Source organism: Struthio camelus, chromosome 19 (genome assembly GCF_040807025.1).
Source record: "Struthio camelus isolate bStrCam1 chromosome 19, bStrCam1.hap1, whole genome shotgun sequence".
Taxonomy (NCBI): domain Eukaryota; kingdom Metazoa; phylum Chordata; class Aves; order Struthioniformes; family Struthionidae; genus Struthio; species Struthio camelus.
Window position 1 is genome coordinate 10502088 of NC_090960.1, and position 16475 is coordinate 10518562.

Below are 16475 nucleotides of genomic sequence, written 5' to 3' on the forward strand. Positions count from 1 at the left end.
CCCAAGCAAAATGCTTGTCCCTGTCTCCTGAAAGAAGCCATCTGCCTGTGAAGCGCTTTGATGTAGGAGTCCCCCAGGATCACGGCATGAAGCAGCCAGTAAGAGCATTACGAGTTTGGCCTGGAAAGGTCTTCTTTGAAGCCCAGTGGAGCTAATGGGAACTTTCACACTGACTTCAACCAGCCAGAAGTTCACCCTTTTTCCTTGTTTAGCCTTTAGCAAGTGACATATTCAAGGACATGCATGACCCTGTCCTCACCCTGGTTTCTTCCCTCCCGCACTACCAACCTAACCATCAGGTCATCCTCTCCCACTGGTACAAAATCACAACCCGTTTTCCTTCTTGTAGCATGGGTCCCTCCCCACCCACTTGGCTAGGGGACACATCTGCAGAGCCCCAGAACTGCCTAAGATAACAAATTACCGACTTAGAGCTAGGGAGAAGAACACGTCCCCACTGCCACCTTCCCAGACCCAGACCCACAGCAACCTGAAAGCAGCCCCACTGCAGTATCTGGTATGCTCTCTGGCCTCATGGGACCTGTAGCCCTATGATCACGGAGTCCTTTGTACCTCTGAATGTACTGTGAGCCTGTGAAACAAAGCTCCAACAGAGTCCCAAACTCCTTGATGCCCGAGAAAATGAGTGAGTAGAGAGGCTGGGAGAGTTCCCGAGCACGTCTCAGTGGGCAGAAGTGGGACTATCTAATCAGATGTGGAGAGAGAACAAATGAAAAACAGCTGCTTTTCACCAGCTCTTCTCCCAACTGGAAAAAAAAAATGCATACATCCACAAGAACAAGAGAAGAGTCACTGATGAGCTGTTATCTGAATTTATTGCCAGCATCTGACCCGCAGTGGGGTCTTTTTTTTTTTTTTTTCCTTCCTTTAATTTATGACCCAGTTTCTCTTTGTGTCATGACATCATCCAGGCTGATGGATTTCATAAACATGCACACACATCGCACTAGAAACAGGATAAACCCCCAGGTTGTCCCAGCCTCTCTGCAGCTGGCACCCCAGCAGCGGTCCCCAGGCGCTCTCTCTTCCAAGAAATCGCTTGGCATGCCTGCGACAGAGCCATCCACCTCCCAAGTTTTACAGGGCCGAAGGCTCCTTGGAGGGGATTTTTGTACCACATCAGTTTAATAGCAACATTGCACCCTTGTGTTCTCGTGCCCCACCCTAACTGCACTTTCCCTCCAAGGAAGCCAGACAGCTCTGCACTCACAAAGATGATTTATGTTGTTTTCGTTTGGCAGAAAAATATATGAAATCCTTCAGAGACTGGGTGGAATTAGAATGGCCTTCTCCATCACTCTATCCAAGCTCAGATTGAAGCAGCCAGTGAGCAGCCTATGCGTGGCTGTCATGTCCCCGGTCCAGCCGTCAGCCCCAGTCCTGCCCGAGACCGGCGGTGCTCAGTGTGGCCTGCAGATCTGGCTCAGGAAAGAGTTCTTGAATTTCCAACACCTAATGCAGGCAAATGGATTATGGATCTCTTGTTTCAAGACGTTTTAATATTTGTGTGTCTACCTGCAGGTTTTTCTGACTGGGTTTCCTTTGGGAAGCAATCAGAGGCTACCTATCTGCACCATGGAAATCTCAGTTGAAAGGCCAGTGCCAGAAGGACAGGGGGCCCTCAACAACCCAATTAGGTAGCAATCCAAGACTGTGTCCAAGAACGGCACGGTTAAGCACATAAGGCTGTCAACAAGAGGGCAATGTGCTTCAAACCTGCTTTTAAAACCGATTCAGCCAAATTGGTGTGAGAAAGGATTGAAACTAACCTTCAGGCCAGCAGCAGTATTTACACCAGCAGCAAAATACTAGGCAGGTATTTTGTTGATTCAGTGTCAATGATTCAAGCTGCCCAGACTTGAACCGAAACAGCTATGGCTCCAGCAACTCCACCAGCTGCCCTAGGTTGATTACTTGTAAAAGCAGTTAAAATTCACAGGAACGGGAGGTGAAAGGAAAGTGAACCTCCCTAGTATATGAAGGCAGGAAGGGAAATACAGAACCCCAGCCTTATTGTTGGAGGAGGAAAGGTTTGACCAAGGAAGAACATTTATTTTCTGCTTTCACAAAGAAATGTTCCATACATGTGGTGGAATAATAGCAACAAACACATCAGCCCTCAAATGCCCTTGGGCCATTAGGAAATCCAAAGAAGCAAATCAATATAGCAACTGTTCAAGGCTTGTTACCTTCTTCATCTTCACAAGGCTTCACTGCACCCCTGTATACAGGAAGAAACTGAGGCTAAGAGGCTGGCAGGCAGGGGGCTACAGTCCAGGTCCCCTAGGTGCTCCAGCTCCTCCCAGTCCCCAGGGACCTCAAGTGGAGACCTACAGCCACCTCATTTCAGGACAACTTGAGTCCTGCTAGGGCTCAAAAAGTGCTTTTATGACGCCAGGCTTTAAAAGGAACCTGATGTTAAATAATGAAAATTAATGTGATGTTAAATTATCTTTTCATAAGGTTTCAGGGAGGGCACAAGTCTCAAATATCAGGTCTGATGGCATTATCTGCTCTGAAAACTCAATACAGCCACAGCATACCTTCTCTATCACATAAAAGTCCTTAATAAAAACAGCTAGAACGCTTACCAGGCCACTGGGATTATGACTGTTTTCTAGAAAGTCTTTCTTAAGGCCTTTAGCCGCCATTTCAGAAGACACAAGCTTAGGACAGAAGTCATCTTAACAGACATCACAAATGACCTCATCATTAAAATATACTGCCATCACAGCTGGCACTTCCCCTATCTGTTATCACTGCGCATACATTCAAGTTTGAACCCACGACCTTCCGCTCCAAATCAAGATGCCTAGCAAGCCATTTTAGTTAAGGGATGCTATGTAATGAGCCAACTCATCTTTCCTGCAACACCAGCGCAGCCAGTGGAGCTATGCTAGAAGTTATTCTGCCTCAATGATTTTAGCAGTCTGTCAGAAATGCTTGTTATATGTAACCCTTATATAAATACATGTAAGACAGGTCGAAGAATATCATGATTAAAGAGTTTCTCCTCAAGGGACACAATGCAGAAGGTGAAAAAATTCTGTTTATGGATCAGCACACAACCTGCAGAATTTCCCTCTCGGCAGATGATATACAACTCATGTCTCCGCAGAGAACAGGCACAGAAAACTAGAAGTTAGGGAGAGAAGACTTCCAAGAGTCTTCTTCCCATAGACCAAGAAGAAACAAATTCAACCTCTTCCGTACCCAAACCTTTTCTGTAACAGGACCATCTCATGTCTTCCTCCCCTCCTCCCCCACCGTCAGATCAGTATCTAACTACAAAAGTGACCCTATCTCTCCGTATGCTGAAGAGAAGGAAGATAAAGTGGTACCTTGCACCTAAAATTCATAGAACCCAGACTGAAAAACCCAGACATAGACCCAGTGCCAGTATCAGGAGAGCAGTCTTGTTCAGATCGCCAACTTGTCCACGTGGACACCCCACCACGCTTGCTGGCGGTCCACATTTCCTTCTGAACAGGATGTGGCTGAGCAGGACTCATCCCGGGGTTGGTCACAAGCAGGGGCAGGTGACACCTTAAGAGTGCTCAGGAATACAAGTCTTTACATGCAGTTGCTTGTTCCTTTTTTTGGGCACCAAACCTAAAAATCCACCAACCAACCACTTGGCCCGGACTGACATTCTCAGAAACACCCAGACTCTCAGCAGTGGCTTTAACGCAGGAGCTCTGGGATAACCTCCTAGCTGAGAGGGAGCAGCCTCCTCCAGCCTGTTTGCTGGTTCGGATAATTCCTTCTTTGACTGATGATCAAGAAGCTATTATGTACTGAAAGGGGAGTGATTTGTTCTGTAATGCTTGTGGCATTGCTTCAGTGCTTGGCAATTCGGTCTTGTTATCATTGGTGGAGAATTTTACAGGCCACTGACAGACTGTCAAATGCAGCCATTGCTGTGTGGAAAATCCAATTTGCTTTGGAAGTCTTCTGACACAAGGCCTTGTCTTCATGGTCCCTTGGCAAACCATTTTCAGCACATGCACTAGTTCATGACCCTGTGATTTAACAGACATCATTAAATTTTAGCAGAAGAATCCATCACTTTGAAGGAACCCCTAACAAGTGTGTGACCCAGAAGTGAGACCTAATATACTGGCATCTTTGCACAAAGACCTCCTTTTCTCTTAACATTTGGCTTATCTCCATGCCACTCCCAGGTCAAGCTCAGTAGTAAGGCCTTGTAGTCAATGCATGCATTGAGCTGCTCCAGGAAAAGCTAACAGCATCAATGCAAGAAATGTAAGTGCACATTTATTTGCGGCATCTCCTGCTGCCAAACAGATAAGAAGTTTATGTAGGCTCAGAAAGAAATCCTATTTGAATAATTATTGTTTGCTTATAAATTAGCCCCAAAGAACCATGCCACATGCCGTAAAACAATCTTACATTACATGGGCTTAAACGGTAGGACTGGTATAATAAACTGTGTTGAGTCACCAAATTCCTCACATTCTTTGATTTCCCATTTTGTCTCAGATGTCAGATATCTTGCTGGGGTAACACAAGCAGTAGCAAGAGCTGGGGGCTTGCGTGGGGTTTAATTGTAAAAGCAACATTCTCACAAAGAATGACAAGGTTCACAACCCTGCTCCACAGCTCTCTTGGACAGACCGGGGGAACTTCAAAAGCTTCTTGTCCAATTTTGGGCTTAAGGCCCCATGGGTCTGGCTGAGGGTCTTGAAGCCGTACAGCACCCACAGCCCTGGGTCACTGATCCTAGCAGCGCCTCTGCATGCTGCTGCTATTTCATTAAAAATATGTATGAGACTGGGTCAGAACATGCAGGCCAGCTTGGGAGGGCTCAGGCATTTGGGCTGCAGTCCACCAAATCACTACAACAGCCTCACAGCTACTTTACATTCCCACTGAACCAGTCCACAGCAAAGGCAGACTGAGCAAGTATCACTTAAAGATTCAGTGACATCTAGGCTTTCTTCATAGCTTTAGTATTTACAGATTTTAAGATACTGCAGACTTGCCTCTTGTTTCATATTTCTGGCAGGGTGGAGTCCAGACCTGTTTCCATTACACAGTAAATTACATCAGTTATGTACATCAGAGTTCATTTTGCACTTTGTAACTCTTCTAGTCGCTCACTGGTTTTCACCTGAGCATCAGTGAAGGTGATGCAGCTTCTCCAGATAGCCAAGAAAAACCTGTATGTAACACAAGCTTGATGTAAGTAAGCTGCTTCCCAAAAGTGGAAGGGATGTTCAGGCCTTGTGCTTCTGCACAGAAGCTCTGCAGAGACAGCTCACAGGAGCACAGGAAAAGCCTGGAAGCCCAGAAACGTTTCATGACCTTCCAAGAAGCTCAAGCAATTTGGAATCTGAAAGATGTTTCTGCTCTGAAACATGGAGAGGGCAGTCTTGGCTGGAAGCACGCTGCAGTGAGCTCTGCCACACGGCACACAAAACACGAGACAACTCCCCGGAGAGCCTGATCTCGTTCACTTAACACATCTGGGTAAAGTTGCTGTAGATGTAAGAGTGCCATGTCATGCACATGCAAACATGGGCATCGCAACACTTTGCACAGGTGAGCATGTATTTGTCCATGTTTGTGTGCCTCGGGTAGGAGAGAAATTAGCCAGAATAGCAAGAGCTGGATTTCTGTTCCTTCAAAGTCTGAAGTACAGGTTTGGACTGTGTTTAACACAACATGCTGATCCAGCAGTTCAGGAGGAAAGTCAGAGCCCAAGACCTCAGCAAAAGACGTGCAGATTTGACACTAGCAGACAAAGTGAAAGCACACACAGTCCTGGCACAGCAGCCTCAGCGCTGCTCCCTTCCAGGTCTCTGCTCTCAGCTCCAGAGGAAGCCCAGCGATGTCGACCCTCTTTGTGGCCTCGTGGAAGATAGTTTGCACCTGTGAGTATTTCCATCTAAATGACATGGCCCTGTGCCTGCAGTTTTCCAGTGCTGACAGAAATAGGTTGAGGGTGAAAGCAAGCTGGGTGGTTACAACCGGATCCATTTAATTACTCCAGTAACCTCTCTGGCATAAGCCCACTGCGCTCTTCCAGAAGGTCTGCATTTTAGCTGATCTGGCAAGAACTTGGGGTGAGGAGGAAAGGGACCTGGCATCCTTCAGTCACAGAAAGTTCAGAACATGATGTGGAGGCCTGGCCACTCAGATTTCCTTTCTTTCCTTCTTCTCCAAGCAAGGGAGATAGCGGAGGGTTGTGCTCCCCACAGCCTCTGGCACGAGGGCTCCACCGCTGCCTTTGTGGTCCACCCTGTGCGCCCCCATTGCAGAAGCATCCGGAGCTGAGCAAATTCTGTGCCCCAAGCTTATTTCAACGAGCCTAGAAAAACCACAAATGAAGCATATGGATTTAGCATCTAAGGTCTCTTCCCAACTATGACCAACAGAAAACATCTGCAGGGGAAAGGAACTGCTCATTTACTATCTGAAATGTCAGTGAAACCCAAGAGGAAAGGAACGAAATGCAGCAATTACCCAGACCTCATATAGCCCCACTGCAATAACTGAATATAGCTAATTTGCACTGACTCACTGCAGCCTTTTTGTACTAACTCAAGGCCCAGAACAGAAAGATCACGAAAGAACAACCACCCCCATCCCCACGGGTGCTTTCCTTTAAAATTGGGGGCTGAGGGTAACTAACCCTTTTGAGGAAAAATCCAGCCAGAAGGGCAGGAGTTTTAAAACTTAATCCTTTCAGGCAAATGCAAAATGCTTGTTTCAGCTGGAGAATGAATCAGAGCTGATTCCCATACATCCCTGATTTAGTAACAGCCAGAGCGAGATGGATTTGATGCAGCCTCCCCTCCCTTTACCTGGTGAATCAGTTTTCTGGGGTGCTTAGGGTAGTGTGACCCCAGTTCTCAGCAGCCTGCTCCCATCATCGATGCAGGCCACAGGGGCAGCTGGAAAGCAGAGAAAAATCTGTTTAGTCATCGCTAAAAGCAAAGCAAACCAGGACAACGTCACTTACTTGCGCGGACTTCCGTGCTGAAGTTCACTGCCAAGGCACCTGGTCCTGCTGCCTCAATAAAGCGATCAGAGACACCTCAGTGACATAAGGGAGGCCCCCTCCCCCCCCGCCACTCCCTGCTTTATTAAACAAAATCCCAGATTTCCTTTTAGGCAACCCAGCAAAGCTGATGTACGGGGCCTTGAGAGCCTGGGCTCAGCCCTGTGATGTGCCAAGCACAGAGCTCAGCCCCGTCCCCATCAGGGGTTTCAGGGCCCGTGGTGCTGACCCGCAGCGAGATGCATCCCCTACCCACATCAGGGCACTTGCAGTGGAGGCATGGCCACTGCCTCCTCCACCAGCCACCTCTTTGGCCCTTCAAGGCCTGCGTGCTCTCCCAGGCCAGCACCTGCCCTGGCCAGGCAGCCCACCCCTCTGCTGGGTAGCCCGCCCGTGCGATAACTGTGCCACACAGCATCTGGGCGCAGAGGGAGGACGTGGCCCCAAGTGAGGGCATGCGCGACGGGAGCTCCCGCAGAGCTTTGGACGACCTCCAAGAGGCCGAGGCTGTCTGGAAACCTCACACTCTGAAAAGGCCACGTCCCACCCTCCCCAAGGACCCACTGCCCCCAGACGGCGAAGCCACTGGACTCCAGCAGCCCCCGCGGTCTCTGAGATGACCCGGCCTCCTGGCAAGAGAGCACGTTCCTCCCCTTGGCTGGCTGGAGGAGGCAGGGTGGGAAAGGATGAAATACCAGTGCGGGGATGAGGGAGGCCAGGCTGGTGCCAGTGCTCAGATGCCTCGGGGCACCCACCAGAAATAGCACGATGCTCGGCTCTGTAAACCAAATAACTCACGACTCTTTTGCAACTGCTGGCTGGCGAGGGGAAAGCTACTGGCACCAGGGAGCTGCCCTGCCTCCCTCCCAGCCCGCTGCTGGGGGTTTCGCTCAGCAAGGAGGCAACAAAAAGCTGCTCCAGAGCTAAGCTGTCCTCTGCTAGAGCCAAACCAAGGGGCAGGAGTAGGATCATGGGCCTCACCGGGATCCACCAGCCCCTGTGAACAGAGCGTGCAGCACCACCTCCAGGGACGAGGGTCTGGGACTGCCCCCAGGCGAACACAGTGCTTGCCACGCTCCGAGGGCTGCAGAGCCTTTACCACCTCACCAAGTCGGCAGGCTGGGGCAACAGTACACGGGACAAGTTGGGGATCAGCAGAGACTGGGGCCAACCAGGGCACGTGGCAGGCACAGACAGCTGAGCTCCCCAGGCTTCCTCAGCCACCAGGGGCCAAGAGAGACTCCTCCAGCAGGTCCCCTACCACTCCTATATGCCCCAAGAGGGAAAAAAAAAAAAAACCTGTTTGCCACACTAGAAAAGCCCGTTCCAGCTCCAGGACAAGGGAAGTCTGGAAACTCACGCATCAGAAGCTAGGAACGATTGCAGGTCTCCTCCTCCAGACCTGTTCTGCTTCTCTAGCTGGGAATGTTATTCAATGGCTCGCATCACCTTCTCTCCCAACCTCTTCCCCTCTACAGCTTCAGTCCGCCCCAGTACTGAAGTATTTCAGCAGCAAGTCCAGTTTTGGTTGGTGGTCTAATAAGAAATGCAAGCAGGGAGGCAACCCTTCTCCAGGGACCAAACTAGGCGGCCTTGTCTTTAGTTCCTGAGGAATTCAAGGGGAAAAAAGAAAATAAAAGGAAGAAAATAAATTTCTATGTCCAAAGCTCATTTTTTTCAGCAACTGCAATTGTTTCTGTTTCCTAATAAATCATGTAGGCCAGGGATGACCAATCTGCATAGTATTATTGTCTCAATACGTTTGTTGAAAGAAAAATAACACTGAGGCTTTGCTGGAACAGACAGGATCTGCTTTTCCAAAAGGTTTGTTGATATTAGCCCACAATCTTGTCGGGCTCCATGTATACTCTGGACTCAAAGAGCTTTGCTGCATTCCCATCTCTAAGATACGGAGAGTCACCAAACCCAAATATTACTCTCAGCAGCTGAGACCTCAAAAGGTCTGTCTTTATTTTCCTCCACTCTGTTTCCCATTAACTCTTCAGCAGCATTTGTATGCATTAAATTTACAGAGCTGAGTGGCTGAACTCAGCTCCATGCTGAACTATCTCACATCCATCTAAACAACAGCAACAGTTTGCAATGCGCATGATTTACTCCAAGAGATTTTCTACGGGTACATGAGCAGGGCAGGTCTCTGGCTCAGGGGCCATCCAGGGGCTGCTCAAGCTCTATTTTGTGAAAAAGCATTGGACTGTTACAGGCTGACCCAAGTATCTACAAGCTATTGCCTTCCTATTCTCACAGGCGGCAACCTTCAGCCTGCCCTAGCTCTGCTCCCCATCAGCCCAGTCCTTCCCATCTCCCCATAACTGTATGTGGCATCAGCAGACCATGGGGGAAATGTGTCAGTGACAGGTATAGAGCCCCAGGGCTTGAACAGACCCATGTTGTATGTCAGAGCAGGCCATGGGCACCCTTGCACCGGTCCTTGGAGTCCCCTAGAGAAGCAGTCTGTTGAGTGGGATCTGAAGATTGGCATCTCAGGGAGATGTGTGTGATGGACCTGAGCACACTATCTCTGTGCGAAACTTGCATCATCATTCACCCGAGGAAAGGCCAGCCTCTCCACAACTCATTCCAAGACTTTTTCCCCCATCTCTGCTGGGTTCCCTGAGCTTTCCCTGACATGTCCAGAAGGGAAGCTCAAGGCAGTCACCACTCATGTGGGGACAAGGAGAAGGTACTCGCTACCTCCGCAGCACAAAGACCGAACAACACCGTGACACCCTCTCAGCTGATGTCATGGTGCCTTCAAATCAGGTTACATCACCTGGGGCAGAGGAGGGGGCCCCATGTGCAAAAGCAGAATTACCGAGTTCTGATTGTCCCCGCTGTGCCCTCCCAGGCCTGCCTCATCTGTCAAGAAGGGCCAAGTTCTCCTGCAGATCACAGGCAAAGAGAGCCCTAAAAGGCCATGGGAACGTGGCATGGCCTGGCAGCACACAATTAGCCCAGGGAGGGCACGTCAGCTTGGGTGCCCTGTTCACATCCACGACAGGCTGTAGGTGTGGAACGAAGGCAAACACTGAGGCCCCGCTCCTCAGCGCGGCCACCAGTGAGCACGAGCTGCCAGCGCCCGTGGGCTCCTGCTGCAGCGGTGGGCAGTGACCTGTGAGCTATGGTTGTCACAGACAGTCTCTAAAGCCAGTAAATAATGTCATGACAGTTAGAAATAGTCCCCTGATATCTCTGCTTTTCTCAGATATCCATAGCTGTGAGGGAAACAATAGTTTAATTTTGGATGCTAATCTAAGGGTGCGGTGGTTTTGGCAGTTCAATAAAAAGCATGAAGGGGTTTTTCCATCTAGCTTCACTTCTCCTGCCTCTACAGTAGTTCCCCAAAAACCGGCTGCTTATGCAGCGGTTGCTTAACACCATGACCCACTCCCTGTTCATACATGTGCCCGTGTCACGAAGGGGGAAGCAAAGGGTGTGTGGTAGCACCAAGACGAGGCAGTGAGAGCCAAAACAATGCTGCAAAGGTGGGGAGAGCTCAGCGGGCCCGAGGCAAAGGCTGCATTCTTCCCTTTGGAGGTTTTAAAAGAGGGAGTGAAAAAAACAAGGGAGACAAAGGCCAAATTTTCCCTTCAGATGTAACCATTTCAAAGGCTCTCTGGCACAATCAGTACCCACACTAGACCCTCTCGCCCCCAGGAGCTGCTCCTGCATCCCTTGTACCAGTGCCATAAGGGAGCATTTGCCTCCGGGAGTCAGCAGAGGGCCCTTGGCTCCTCTTGGCTGAAGAAAAGGGGGTTCAGCCAAGCCCAGCCAGGGACACATCCATGTCCACCAACACTGCGGGGTTCCTGTCCCAGGTCTTCCTTGCCCAAAACACACCACTCATACCCAGCTCCCCAGGATCTTTCCCCATTCCAGGGAAATATGTCCTTTTTCCTCTCCTCACAAGCACCAACAAGGACTCAGGATTTTCTTAGTGGCAAGAGGCAGCCACAGAGTAAAACATCCCCTGACGGATTAAGAGGTAAAGCTGCTTCAGAGCAGGAGCATTTGGGGTGGATTTTGAAAGTATTTCTTTTTTCCCTAGCTGGGCCCAGCAAATCTTCAATATAGAAAGCCTGTTTGCGTTTGAGACACGGTGCTGCGCAAGTAGGCTGCTCGTTTCAGGCCCTTATTCCGGAGAGGCACTAAGCACGACACAAGTGGTAACGCTCCGTAGGTAGGAGGAAAGAAAAAAACCCTAAAGCCCAGTCTGGCTTGGCTAAGCTGCCCCACGGCCTCGGTCGGTGGCATTTTGCCCATTCTGGGCGACCCCGTGGGTCCCCGTGCCGCGGCCCCAGGACTCGTCCGCGCCCAGCCATCACCTGCCCGCGAGCGAGCAGGACGCGCGAGGCGTGCTGCCGGCTCCGTGCTCTCCCCGCCCAGCGAGCGCCGCTTTGGAGCCGAGACGCCTCCGGGCAACTCCTCGATTCAGAGCGTAATGAAAGATGCGTGCGTTTGCGTCTCGCACGAGTCCTCGTTTGTCCTCTCTTTGAGACCACGCTATCATTCGGCTCCGGGGGCAGGCTCCGGCGCGGCACCGGGACGGGACGAGCGGCGCGCGGGTGAGGGGGCCGGGGCGGCCCGCAGGGCTGGCAGAGGCCTCGCGCCGCCGGCCGGCCCCACACGCCAGCCCCTTGCAGGCCAAAACCGCCACCGCTCCCTTTAAGCTCCAGGCTGAGGAGACTGACCCGACTTTTTTTTTTTTTTTTTTTTTAATTTTCCTTTCCAGGCAAATAAAGCCTCTACACAAACCAGTCCAACTCTGACTGGGTTCGGCACTTCCCTCACGAACCGGAGAAGCCGGCTGGTGACAGCGCAACGGCCGGCCGCCCGCGGAGGGGCTCCCCGCCGCCCGGCCCCGGCTGAGCCCAGCGGCCTCGGAGCCGACCGCCCCCTCGCCGGCTCGCTGCTCAGCTGCTCCCCCGCCCCTTCGCTCCGGGGACCGGCGGGGGGAGACCCTCGGGAGAGCTGCTTTTTGAGGAGCTGTTCCAGCAGGTCTCAATAAGGGGGTCAAGATGTGGCCCTTCCCCGACAGGAGCGCCCCTCGCCCCAGCGCCGGCTCCGGTTCCCGTTTCGCCGCTGCTACACGTCACCGGCCTCCGCTGCCTCTGTGCGGAGGCATAACGAGGCGGCCACAGGGGAAACAAATAAATAAGTACGGCTTCGCGAGCTGCGCCTGTGGAAACGGGAAACGTGCGGCAGGCCTGTTTTTGACCGAACTCGAAGGAGCAGCGCAGCCCCCGCCAGCTCGAGTCACGGCACCGAGCTCCGCGCGCGGGATGTTTGTGACGATTGTTGGCGCAGGTTTCGGTAGGCTTTGCCGAACCTTCCCTCACCCGTCAGCAACCTGCGTCCCCTCCGCTCTCCTCACCTCCTCCTGGAGGGGATAGTCCCCCCCCGCTGCTGACCCCATAGCAGGGAACTGGGATCCCCTGCTGACTTCCCAAAGGGCTTTCGTTGGAGCCCAACGGTATCCTAGGCTCCCGGCTAGGAAATGACTTCCTTCCTGAAGCGGGTCGTTTCAGGAGCCACTTTCTCCAGTGTGAGAGGCAGACCCTGAGCAGCTGCTGAGGAAGCACCCCACTTCCACCTCCCGGACGCGTACATCACTAGTCGCTTACACTGCGAGCCGGGGAGCCGCCGGGACGGAGAGCGGCTCGCCGGTGCCCGACGCACGCTCTGCTGCCCATTAGCGACGCGTTGCCGCGGGTCCCAGAGGCGAGACCTGACGTAATGGAGGCGTACAGAGCGGGGAGCCTCACCCAAAACCCCACGCACAGCTATTACAGGGAGATCAGTCAAGTAGATTAGATTCACAAGCAGATCCTAATTATATGCACAGGATGTTTCTACAAATCCCAGCTCAGAGCTTAAATCTACATTGCTACAGGTTGTAAAGGGCAAACCCAAGATCTCAGACTTCCAAGTACTGGAAGCACAGGTGTACATCCCTACCTTGCCACACAGCTCCACCTCCATCCAAGAGGAGACAAGGCCTCCATGGTATGCTTTTTAATGTAGAAGCTTCATCACCTCACCCAGTCTCCTCCATAGCAGTTTTGCTTTGACATATGCATGAGTAATACCACCAAAAACACTCCAGTAAGACTCTGCAAGCCAGAGGAAGAACCTCAGTGCCCTGACTCACCCTTCCTGCCAGGGGGTTACATGGCAGCAAGAGCAGCCCTGCTGCAACGCTCATCTGCCCTGCTAATTGGTCCAGACTGGATGGCACACACTTTCTAGCAAGACTGCAAAACCTACACCAAAAAGTAACCTTGAAGGTTTTACAGCATTTCTTGGCTGTTCCCCAAAAGCATCAAGGACATGACTCTCCTCAAGAAGACTCTCCGCTCACTCCCATTGCAGTATTAGGCCCCCTGAGGCCCAGGAGATTCCTTGAGTTTTCAGAGAAGCCAGCAACAAGCAGAGCAGCTGAGTCAGCTCAAGCCACAGGGAGAGAAAGCCTTTTGTCAGCTCTCCTGTTAGCACAAGCTGACACTCCTCTCCTCCTCCCTCCACACTCCCAGCAGCCTCAGCCTTGCCCTGGGAGCACCATGTCAGCCTGCACACAAGAAAGTACATGGGTAAGCAGCACATAGGTGTCCCCACATCCTGGAGGTCTCAAACACAAGCAGAACCTGTCACTGTGCACCACTCATTACTAATACCAAGGGAAGCATGCAGGGACACAGAGCTAGTCTACAAACCTCCCAGAAAGGCTCACCACAACAAGCACTAACACCACTGCAGAGCAAGGCTGGGAGGGTAAGCATGAGCCATGTTATATAGTACCTGTTTCCCATAGCAGCCTCAGCTGCAACACACTTCAGCTGGGGAAAGGGAGCAAATGCCATGAAGAGGCTCCAGCTGACTCAAGCCTCTGCAGCTCCACTTCTGGGTCACAGCAGTCACCAGTGGTGCCCCATGCTCACGCTCTTGCTGGTCCCTCATCTCAGATATCATCCAAACTGAGAGCTCGTTACTTCATTTCACAGCCACAAACGGGCAGGGACTCAACCACACTAGGGACTGCCTCTCTGGCTTTTCATAACTTCTCCTGCTAGCTGGGCCCCTTCGAGGTTTTGCAAATCCCCATGCATGCAAAGACTCCTTGCCACAGTTTCCTCCAGATTATTATAGCTGGAAGTTCTGTATCTCCTCCCCTGCAGGGAGGGGGGAAAGGAATGAAATACAAAAGATATTTATTTAAATTTTAAACAGGTGAGATGACTATTTAAAACTACCGCTTCTCTTGTCTTCTCTTCCCACTCCTCTCACTTCGGTCTATCTGGGTACCTCTGCAAATGATCCTAATCCCAAGGGGCCAAAAGGAATGTCTTCACTACAGAATTGCTGCTCAGCCACAACACAGCTACACAAAGCCCTATCAGCCTCAAAACATAAGCGCACAAGCGAGGTGCCAACTGCAGTAAAGGTCACATAGTGGAGCCAGTCCACACTACTGGCTGACGTGCTCAGAGCCTGCCTTGGGCATCTCTATCACCCACGCTCTGCTCTGGCACGCAGCCTGGGAGAATAGCTGAGAGGGACACAAGGGAACCGTTCTTAGTAGCCTTGTTTGATAATTTCTGCCATACTTGCAAAGCCTCAGCCAAAGATTTCCAAATGCTGCTTGGGGCAAGATCAAGGCATTTGAGTCACTCTGAAATAGGTGGATGTGACACCCCGAAATGAACTTCACAGCTATTTTGTTTTCGCTGCCACTAAGTATGTCCCTGTTGGTAGATTTGGGGGGGGGGGGGGGGGATGCGGATTTCGCAGCTACTCTTAAGGTCTATCCCTCGATGACTTTCAGTCAGGCTCCAAGAAGAAGGCTGATGGTGAAAGAGAAAGGATGGTCCGAAGAAAGAGCCTTCCTGGCTCCAGCACTCAGACTATCACTACAGTTCTTGCTTACCCACAGCTAGACAGGTTAAGTCACCACTGACAGGAGAATCAAAGCTGGCCAAAGAAAGAGTGGGCCTGACCCTCCAGCAGAGAGGAGGATCTCTTCTGCTAGGCTTCACCTCAGCCATTCCACTTCTCTGGGCTTGAATCTTGCTGCTGTCAAGGCATTGCTGCGCACACATTTTGGCTCTGTATTGCTTCTAATCCCTCTCAGAGGCTTGCAAATGTCTCCCTCCTAATATTTTTCTGCTTTGCATGACAAACATTTTGGTTTTCCATTTGGTGTCTTCTGGAACGGCTGGTTCCAGCACAGCCATTCAATTGGCATCTCTGACAAACATCACTAAGGGACTTTTCCAGTTCCAGAAATAAGTATCTTCTAATTAAGCTCATGATGAGCAGAAGAAAAGCTCCTATCTCCTTCAGAGGGTATTGCATCATGTCAGCTGAGTCTATGCTCATAACAAGTCATGTTGTACTTCAAAGATGAGATACGCAGGAAACACCTGCTGCTTTGCAGCACATCTTTGGGAGCACGCCCTTCTCCCAGCAGGGCCAGCACTCCTGGATGCCCAGAAGAGCTTGATGCAAGAGAATGATCACTTCTCTTGGCTTCTGCTATGGTGACTCACTTCACATCCCAGTTTCTCCTCTCTTGTTTCAAGCGGCAGTGGACCAAGCAGGTCTCCCTCTACACTGAAGAAGAAACTGATGCTACTTTTCCAGGTGCCAGCAACTTGGCTACTGTAATACTGCTGCCAATATGTCTGATTGAAAGAGCCATGAGGGGAGCAGCAATCCCATGCAGGATAAAGAACCCAAGCCTCACACACACAAAGGTTGTAGCAATCTAGATGTACGGTATTTGCTTGAGCGTGGTCACAGTGTCGTCCCGCACACTCCCAACGTCTTCTCAATGTACAGAGAAGCTGTTGCTCAGAGCACCAGGCGAGTATGTGACCAAACATGGTGGGTAAATCAGTGCAGTCCACTCCACCTGCACAGCACAGGCCTGGGGAGGCACCGTCCCCCATCGGTGTGTGCAGCAGGGAGGTGTGCTGCCCAGCTAGCTGTGAGGTGCATCCATAGCACGGATGCAAGAGACAAAAGGTGTCAGCATAGCTGGAGAAAAATGGCCTGCTCTTCTCAAACAGGAAGCAAACAGGTGTTTTACTCAAGATCCTAACCCCAAGGGGCCAAAAGGAACGTCTTCACTATGGCTGCAGGCAAACCAATCTCACTCCCTCCACACTGGGCGCTGAGATCATGCTACTTAGAGAAAAAAATGATCCTGTCTCTCCACAGGATGAAAGAGGGCAAACTTTCCCGCAGGCAGGATCTGATACACCTCAGATAGACTCGCATAGACACCCACACGAGTTTCTCAACCTACTTATTTGTCACTTGCAGTAAGCTCAGCACGTCCCTGAACTAGGAGGTGAATGTGTTGTTTATTAGTGGGCTCATTACTGATGCTGTACGGAAAAACCAG

At 51.1% G+C, this 16475-nt stretch overlaps 1 long non-coding RNA gene across 2 annotated transcripts; it reads right to left on the reverse strand.

Annotated features, from left to right (window-relative positions):
* Positions 1-857: 857 nt before the first annotated feature.
* On the reverse strand, positions 858-13162 carry LOC138061632 (uncharacterized). Of its 2 annotated transcripts, XR_011135534.1 has the most exons (4): positions 13028-13162; positions 6852-6941; positions 5028-6355; positions 860-4043 (listed from the first exon to the last, which is right to left on the reverse strand). It is a non-coding gene; the product is annotated as an uncharacterized lncRNA (long non-coding RNA). The 2 variants fall into 2 exon arrangements; XR_011135533.1 differs by having other exon boundaries at positions 858-6355.
* Positions 13163-16475: the final 3313 nt, after the last annotated feature.